Raw genomic sequence first — 9,495 nt, 5'->3', positions numbered from 1 at the left:
TATAGTCCTAAATGTTAATAGGTAGACAGTTCGTAATTTTTACTTTAGAATACCTGTATCGGAAATGACAAGAATTGGTATATAAGTAAACTTCACAGATTTTAAGTACCATATTTAATAAATCTACAATGAAGATTACATAAAAGTACGTTTTATGGAGTGTATCTTCAAAAGGGCCAGAAAGAATTGAAGACATTTCAAATTATATAAAAACTACATATAGTAGAAAAGTAGACAAAAAGGCATATTAAAAATTGAAAACTTTTTTAATTTTTTTGATGAAAAAAGTAAGTCTGTGGATGGAAATCAAAAGAAATTTCGATTAAAATTTTGTAGTTGGATGGAAACTACTACGGAAATCTCCACTTACAACACATCAGCAGGAGCGCCTTGCAAATCATACGAAGACTAATGTTCAAGGTCAAAAAAAAGAGGGTCACACAAAAACTTTTTTCAATCTCAAATGAGGAAATTGCTGATACATTTAACGAAATGCTGAAAAAGGAAAACCAACCTATGTATGCCGTACATATTGCAACTATTCTTCCTAATGCATCACCAAAAAGACTTAAGCGAATTGTGGAAAGTATACCAACTCCAACATCACAATCAAATTTTACTGAAGAGGAAGCAATAGCGCTTATGTTGGAACTGGGTCTCAGTCGAAATAAGTACCAAATATTAAGGAAAGCTCTGCATGAAAAAGGACACAATATATTACCATCATACAAGGCGATCCAGGAAAAAAACAAGCTATCCTACCATCACCTATTGCTGTTAATGATGTGGAAGCTTGTATTGATATATCATCTTTGCTCGAAAACACAGCATCAAGAATTGTGTCAGACTTTTCAGAAGACCAACTAAGGAAAATTCATAATTGTGATGTTGTCTTAATGTGTAAGTGGGGATGTGACGGTTTATCAGCACTTCCAGAATACAAACAAGCTTGTGGAAGTCGGACATTAGCAGACTACAAAAGTGTATTTATGTCATCATTAGTGCCATTACGAATTTGTTCATATTCCCTTAATCCATCATCGTCAAGCATTGGAAATTCATTTGAAGATATATGGATCAATACAACTCCGGGTTCAAAAAATTTTTGTTGTCCCATTGGATTTAAATATATAAAGGAGTCAAAGAAAACAACAAAAGATTTAGTGGAATATTTAAAAGATGAAACAAATGCACTGGAGCCCATTTGCATAAAAATAAAGGAATTCTCTATTAACGTATCATATAAGCTAAGCTTAACAATGATTGATGGAAAGGTCAGCAATGCCATAACAGAAACTTCTTCCTTCTGGAGATGCTCAATATGTAATGAGAAAAAGTCGCAATTCTCAAATATAAACAAAAGCAGAAGTATTAATGAAGAAGTCCTGTCTTTCGGAATTTCACCACTTCATGCCAGAATACGATTTTTGGATTACTTTTTACACATAGCATACGACCTCAAATATAGAAGTGTGCCAGAGAATCTTACTAAATCAACAAAAAATAATGAAGAATTGAAAGAACTGAGAGCTGCGGAAAAAAGCAGAATCCAAGAAGAATTTAAAGTTCAGATGGCATTAAACATCGACAAACCACTTCCAAGTTGCGGTAGTACAAATGACGGTAATACGGCGAGAAGGTTTTTCGTGATTTTGAAATTACTTCAAAAATAACTGGAATAGACAAGAAGTTGCTTCGAAGAGTTAACACTATTTTAATGGCACTTAATAGTAAACATAAAATTAATGGAAATCGATTTGGGGAATATACATCTAAAATTTCTAAATTACTTGTATCTCTGTATCCATGGAGGGAACTAACACCAACAGTACACAAAGTATTGTGTCATGGTCAAATAATAATTGAATCGAATATTCTTCCACTTGGAGAGTTAACAGAAGAAGCCCAGGAAGCGAGGAATCGAGATTTTAAGCATGTTCAACTTTTTAGCTCAAGAAAATGCTCCAGGCAATCACAGAATGAAGATTTTTCTTCATTCTTCTGATCCTGTTCTTTTAACTATGCGAAAAAGATGGATTTGTTATGAAACTCTATCATCTCAAAACGAGGAAGATTTACAGGACTTATATTACCTTCTGGATATGTATACCGATATGACAGATTATTTTAAAGAAAATAAGTAGTGTTAGGAATTAACTATATAAGTAGGTTGTAAGAATTAATTGTATTATGTTTAAGATAAACAGTTCAAATGAAAAAGCTATTATACTAACTGTATAATTGTATTAAATTGTTTTTATATTTCGGTGGGCGGGAAAGGTGGTTTGTTTGGGTGATTTAGATGTTGTTGTGCGTGGCTCATAATAAAATTATATTTTTTTTTTATTGTATATACAATGTTATAGTATTTAATAAAATAATTAACTAAATAATTTTTTTAAAATAGTCCAAATATTTTATTCAACAACAAATGTATGTTCTGTCATACTTAATACTAAAATATGAAAAAGATGAAATTAAAAGACACAGGTTTGAATGAACATATTTTTGAATGTAATTGAGATATTGGTTTGACATTTTTTGTAAATGGTCGAGAATTTCCATATCTAACTAAAAAAAGATATTAAGGGATAAATATGGACTAAATTGTTGTAGCTATCTGCGACCCTATTAAAATTTTGATATAAATCATAGTTTTAGAAATTTAACAAATATGTAATATATGACAAAATCTTTATTTATGAACAAAACACAATGAAATCTTCAACGCTTGTTAAATTTGTCATTTCAAATAAGAAAATGCAAAAAAAAATTGAAAAGGTCAAAGGGCATCCCACAATTCCCAAAAATAGGAATGAAAATCCCAAAAATGGAATTTTTTACATTTTTGCCCATAGGATCCACATTTCTTTCAGGGCTGGGAAAATACTTTTGGAGTAAATAGAAAACATATTGAGGTTTCCAAAACTGCTTTCAGTTTTCTGATCCCAGCTTTGGGATTTTAGAACATGTCGCCCAAAGTTGAAGTTTTGATAAAAAAATAGGTCATATTCGGAAGGACGCAGTGGCAACATTTTCAAAAAATAGGACAAGTTTTTTACGCCAAAGCGTTCTGCGTAAAGATACCTTTTAGAAAACTATAAAATTGTTATATGTTCTTAAAGAAAAATTTAATTTTATTAATAAAAGAGTTAAGACACATTTTGGGCAAAAAAAACGGCAAAAATCTAAATTTTTTTGAATTTTTAAATTAAAAAACGTATATTTTTGGATCTGTAAATGATATTGATCTGAAATTTTTTGTATATTATTGGAAATTTTGTTGTCTAACTAACAAGAAAAAATTGAGTCCATTTGGTCCAAAATTACGCCGGGTATTCAAAAAAAGGCGAACCAAGGTATGGTAAATTTTGTATCACTAAATTTTTAAATGCCTATAACTCGAATATTATAAGAGATAAGAAGTATGTCCAAGAATATTTTTTCAAGATCTCGTCGAGCGCTTTCAGAAAATATAAAAACCTTTGTATTTGGGTGAAAAACAAAAAATGGCACGAGTTTAAAATTTTACATGTCGTAGGAACCCTACTTACTCCTTGGCTACGCACACGCCAAATTTTATCCCGATCGGATCAGCCGTTTAGAAATGCCAGATTTATTTCCAAAAAATTTCCCTTCTGCCCCACTGTGTACTTATTCATAGAAAAATAGTGTATTTAATATATTGTGAATATTAAGCAATAAGAAACAATATGACAGTATTGTGTTAAAAGTCAACTGTTAAAAAACATTTAAGAAGGTTTTGTTAATTGGTGTAGTTTATTAAATATATACCAAAAAGTAATTATCTTCAAGTATTATATAAATAGAATTAAAAAGTAAGTTGTCATATTTCACATTAAAATACTATTTTAGGAATAAGTTAACAACTCTAAACGGCTTCCATTTCCATTAGTTTTAGACGAAGACTAGTATGTTTAATTAAAAATATTTTTATTATAAATAAATTTCGTCTCTCTCTTAATTGGTTTAGGAGTTATAAGTATTTTAAGACTTTTTCAAGTTGTACCTTTCGGCTTTCATAATTTTTTGACTTGGGTCAGGTCACTTGACACGAAATTGCCCATATAATATATTTAATATTAAAATCAAATATTTTAACAAGTAGGAAAGTATAGTCGGGCATGGCCGACCATATAATACCCTACACCATGAGTATAATTTTAAAATTTTTACTTATTATAAAATTTTTATTTTTGTAAAGAAACTTTTATGTTGAATATTACCATAATTCCAAAATATTTAAGCCATTTATTGATAAAAAACTAAAATTTCTCTATATAGGTCAAATATGGGCCGATCCTCGGTAAATTTGGGAAAAGGATATATTTCTAAATAACAATTAGTTTTGTTGAGTTTCGTTGCGATACAAATGGTTACAAGTCAATTTTAGACGTTTAAGTCATTTTTTGAAGAGGGGTTTGTTTGGGGCTAGGTTCAAATATAGGCCGATCCTTACGACAATCTGCAGTGTCATTTATACTTATATAAAACTTATTTGTGCCAATTTTTAGAGAGATAACAGAATATTTGGCATAATTATGGCATACAAAGTTCAAATCGGGAGGTACGGTTGTATGGGGGCTAGGTGAAATAATGGACCGATTTCAACCATTTTCAATAGGCTTCGTCCTTGTGCCAAAAAACATGCTTGGTCCAAATTTCATCAAATTATCTTGAAAATTGCGGCCTGTACCTTGCGCACAAGTTTTACATGGACAGCCAGCCAGCCGGACAGACGGACGGACGGACATGTCTTAATCGACTCAAAAAATGATTCTGAATCGATCGTTATACTTAAAGGTGGGTATTGGACCAATATTTTTGTATGTTACAAACATCAGCACAAACGTATAATACCCTCCCCACTATAGTGGTGTAGGGTATAAAAACCACCTTTTTGAAATACAATTTTATTAACTTTCATATAGCTTTGGATTTAATTATTCTAATTATAGGTACTTTTATAGTTATTACCACCAGCTCTTTCAATAACCCTTATATAATACTAATATTCTTAAGTTTTTGAAAGTGTATAACTGCTTAATTAAAAGAGAGCAAACAAAAAATAGTATTGCAGTATTAGACCTGGTCCACACTAGGAAACTTATGTTGAGAAACTTTTTCTTCATTCTCTTTTGAAGTTTTCTTAATGTCCATACATAGAAACTTTTGTTTCAGAAACTACGTATTAATTGCATTGATTTGTTGTTGTCGAATGAGAAGAATAACAAAACAAGTTTCCGAGTACGAGAAACTCCGCACAGTGGTATAGGAAAAAAAAAGAGGGAAATAATTCGGTAACTTCTAAACGGTTAATCCGATTTTAATGAAATTTGGTATGCACAAAAAGGAGGTGTTGTCGAGTTTTGTCTACTTTTACTTTATGTAGTTTTTATTAATTTGAAATGTCTTCAATTCTTTCTGGCCCTTTTGAAGATACACTCCATCAAACGGAACACAACTCTTTGTACTTTAATGTAATCTTCATTGTAGATTTATTAAATATTCCAAATAGACCAATTCTTGTCATTTCCGATACAGGTATTCCAAAGTAAAAATTACGAATTTTCTACCTATTAATATTTAGGACTACATTACTATAACCTGTAATTCAATCATTGATATTTCTTATTAGTGAATGAATCGAAATTATCTTTACCTGTATTTTTTTACCTACATGATCATAAACGAAACAGAAAGAAATATTCTGTCCAAAAAATTTAGTTAAAAATAGTTATAAATTTCTGAAAATTTAAGCATAATAGGACCTTTCAATTATAAGGATAAGCAAACAAATTGAAAATAGGTAAATATAAGATTTAAATATGTTCTGTCATATTTAATACTAAATTATGAAAAATATGAAATTAAAGGATACAGGTTTAAATGAACATATTTTTGAATGTAATTGAGAATTTCCATATGGACTAAATTGTTGTAGCTATCTGCGACCCTATTAAAATTTTGATATAAATCATAGTTTTAGAAATTAAACAAATATGTAATATATGACAAAATCTTTATTTATGAACAAAACTCAATGAAATTTTTCAACGCTTGTGAAATTTGTCATTTCAAATAAGAAAAAAATTGAAAAGGTCAAAGGGCATCCCGCAATTCCACAACAAAATTTCCAATAATATACAAAAAATTTCAGATCAATATCATTTACAGATCCAAAAAATATACGTTTTTTAATTTAAAAATTCAAAAAATTTTAGTTTTTTGCCGTTTTTTTTGCCCAAAATGTGTCTTAACTCTTTTATTAATAAAATAAAATTTTCTTTAAGAAACATATAACAATTTTATAGTTTTCTAAAATGTATCTTTACGCAGAACGCTTTGGCGTAAAAAACTTGTCCTATTTGTTGAAAATGTTGCCACTGCGTCCTTCCGAATATGACCTATTTTTTATCAAAACTTCAACTTTGGGCGACATGTTCTAAAATCCCAAAGCTGGGATCAGAAAACTGAAAGCAGTTTTGGAAACCTCAATATGTTTTCCATTTACTCCAAAAGTATTTTCCCAGCCCTGAAAGATATGTGGACCCTATGGGCAAAAATGTAAAAATCCCATTTTTGGGATTTTCATTCCTATTTTTGGGAATTGCGGGATGTCCTTTGACCTTTTTAATTTTCTTATTTGAAATGACAAATTTAACAAGCGTTGAAGATTTCATTGAGTTTTGTTCATAAAAATAAAGATTTTGTCATATATTACATATTTGTTAAATTTCTAAAACTATGATTTATATCAAAATTTTAATAGGGTCGCAGATAGCTACAACAATTTAGTCCATATTTATCCCTTAATATCTTTTTTTAGTTAGATATGGAAATTCTCGACCATTTACAAAAAATGTCAAACCAATATCTCAATTACATTCAAAAATATGTTCATTCAAACCTGTGTCTTTTAATTTCATCTTTTTCATATTTTAGTATTAAGTATGACAGAACATACATTTGTTGTTGAATAAAATATTTGGACTATTTTAAAAAAATTATTTAGTTAATTATTTTATTAAATACTATAACATTGTATATACAATAAAAAAAAAATATAATTTTATTATGAGCCACGCACAACAACATCTAAATCACCCCAAACAAACCACCTTTCCCGCCCACCGAAATATAAAACACAATTTAATACAATTATACAGTTAGTATAATAGCTTTTTCATTTGAACTGTTTATCTTAAACATAATACAATTAATTCTTACAACCTACTTATATAGTTAATTCCTAACACTACTTATTTTCTTTAAAATAATCTGTCATATCGGTATACATATCCAGAAGGTAATATAAGTCCTGTAAATCTTCCTCGTTTTGAGATGATAGAGTTTCATAACAAATCCATCTTTTTCGCATAGTTAAAAGAACAGGATCAGAAGAATGAAGAAAAATCTTCATTCTGTGATTGCCTGGAGCATTTTCTTGAGCTAAAAAGTTGAACATGCTTAAAATCTCGATTCCTCGCTTCCTGGGCTTCTTCTGTTAACTCTCCAAGTGGAAGAATATTCGATTCAATTATTATTTGACCATGACACAATACTTTGTGTACTGTTGGTGTTAGTTCCCTCCATGGATACAGAGATACAAGTAATTTAGAAATTTTAGATGTATATTCCCCAAATCGATTTCCATTAATTTTATGTTTACTATTAAGTGCCATTAAAATAGTGTTAACTCTTCGAAGCAACTTCTTGTCTATTCCAGTTATTTTTGAAGTAATTTCAAAATCACGAAAAACCTTCTCGCCGTATTACCGTCATTTGTACTACCGCAACTTGGAAGTGGTTTGTCGATGTTTAATGCCATCTGAACTTTAAATTCTTCTTGGATTCTGCTTTTTTTCCGCAGCTCTCAGTTCTTTCAATTCTTCATATTTTTGTTGATTTAGTAAGATTCTCTGGCACACTTCTATATTTGAGGTCGTATGCTATGTGTAAAAAGTAATCCAAAAATCGTATTCTGGCATGAAGTGGTGAAATTCCGAAAGACAGGACTTCTTCATTAATACTTCTGCTTTTGTTTATATTTGAGAATTGCGACTTTTTCTCATTACATATTGAGCATCTCCAGAAGGAAGAAGTTTCTGCTGACCTTTCCATCAATCATTGTTAAGCTTAGCTGATATGATACGTTAATAGAGAATTCCTTTATTTTTATGCCAATGAGCTCCAGTGCATTTATTTCATCTTTTAAATATTCCACTAAATCTTTTGTTGTTTTCTTTGACTCCTTTATATATTCAAATCCAATGCGTCTACAACACATTTTTTGCTTCCTCTTCAGTAAAATTTGATTGTGATGTTGGAGTTGGTATACTTTCCACAATTCGCTTAAGTCGTTTTGGTGATGCATTAGGAAGAATAGATGCAATATGTACGGCATCGATAGGTTGGTTTTTCTTTTTTCAGCATTTCGTTAAATGTATCAGCAATTTCCTCATTTGAGATTGAAAAAAGTTTTTGTGTGACCCTCTTTTTGACCTTGAACTTAAGTCTTCGTATGATTTGCAAGGCGCTCCTGCTGATGTGTTGTAAATTCCGTAGTAGTTTTCCATCCAACTACAAAATTTTAATCGAAATTTCTTTTGATTTCCATCCACAGACTTACTTTTTACATCAAAAAGTTAAAAAAATCTTTAAGCGTTGCCAAAAAGATAAAAACAAAAATTGGTTCAAAAATGTAAAAGTTATTAAAAATTCCCCAGGTCATTATCGTGTCTCAGAGCACTTGAATTCGAAATGTGATAAAAATATAAACATATTTTTGAAAATATGCTAATAAAACAATTGTGTTACTTAAAATACATCTGTAGTTACTTGAATATGAGTTTTTGTCCTTATAGAATAACGTAAACCTGTTCTCAGCTATGGTCGAAAATTTTGATATTTTTAACGGTCGTTTCAAAATTCAAATTTTAGTTTTTTGATACTTTGTTAAACAAATTTCAATATTTTTGGGAGAACTCATAGGTATTTATGGACAACAGATTGCCTGTACCTGCAATTTGAATTCTTCGGATTTCGAGAAAAACACATTTTTATGTAATATTTTGCAAAATTAGCCTTTTTAATGAGGAAATCTTTATTAAGCGAAGCCGATGTTGGACACACCATTTGGAGAAAATTCTTGCGCACAGCTACTTAGGAAATCCTATCAGACCGATTGGAATTAAATGCGGCGATTATGTATCAAGTAATTATGTGATCAAAGCTGCTGTTCCTCAGGGAAGTGTTCAGGACCAACACTTTACCTATTGTACACCTCTGATTTGCCAATGTCCAACGAATTAACATAATATGATAACACTGCCATTCTTAGCTGTCATGTGGACTCAAATCTATGAACCAAGCTACTTATCTCAGACGAGTGTGGACCCGTGGTTGAAAAATTGGAGAATTCAAGTAAATGAACTCAAAGTAAACACATAACGTTTTTATTTAAAAGAGGAT

This window comes from Lucilia cuprina, chromosome 6 (assembly GCF_022045245.1).
Source record: "Lucilia cuprina isolate Lc7/37 chromosome 6, ASM2204524v1, whole genome shotgun sequence".
NCBI lineage: Eukaryota > Metazoa > Arthropoda > Insecta > Diptera > Calliphoridae > Lucilia > Lucilia cuprina.
This window is presented reverse-complemented; position numbering follows the sequence as displayed.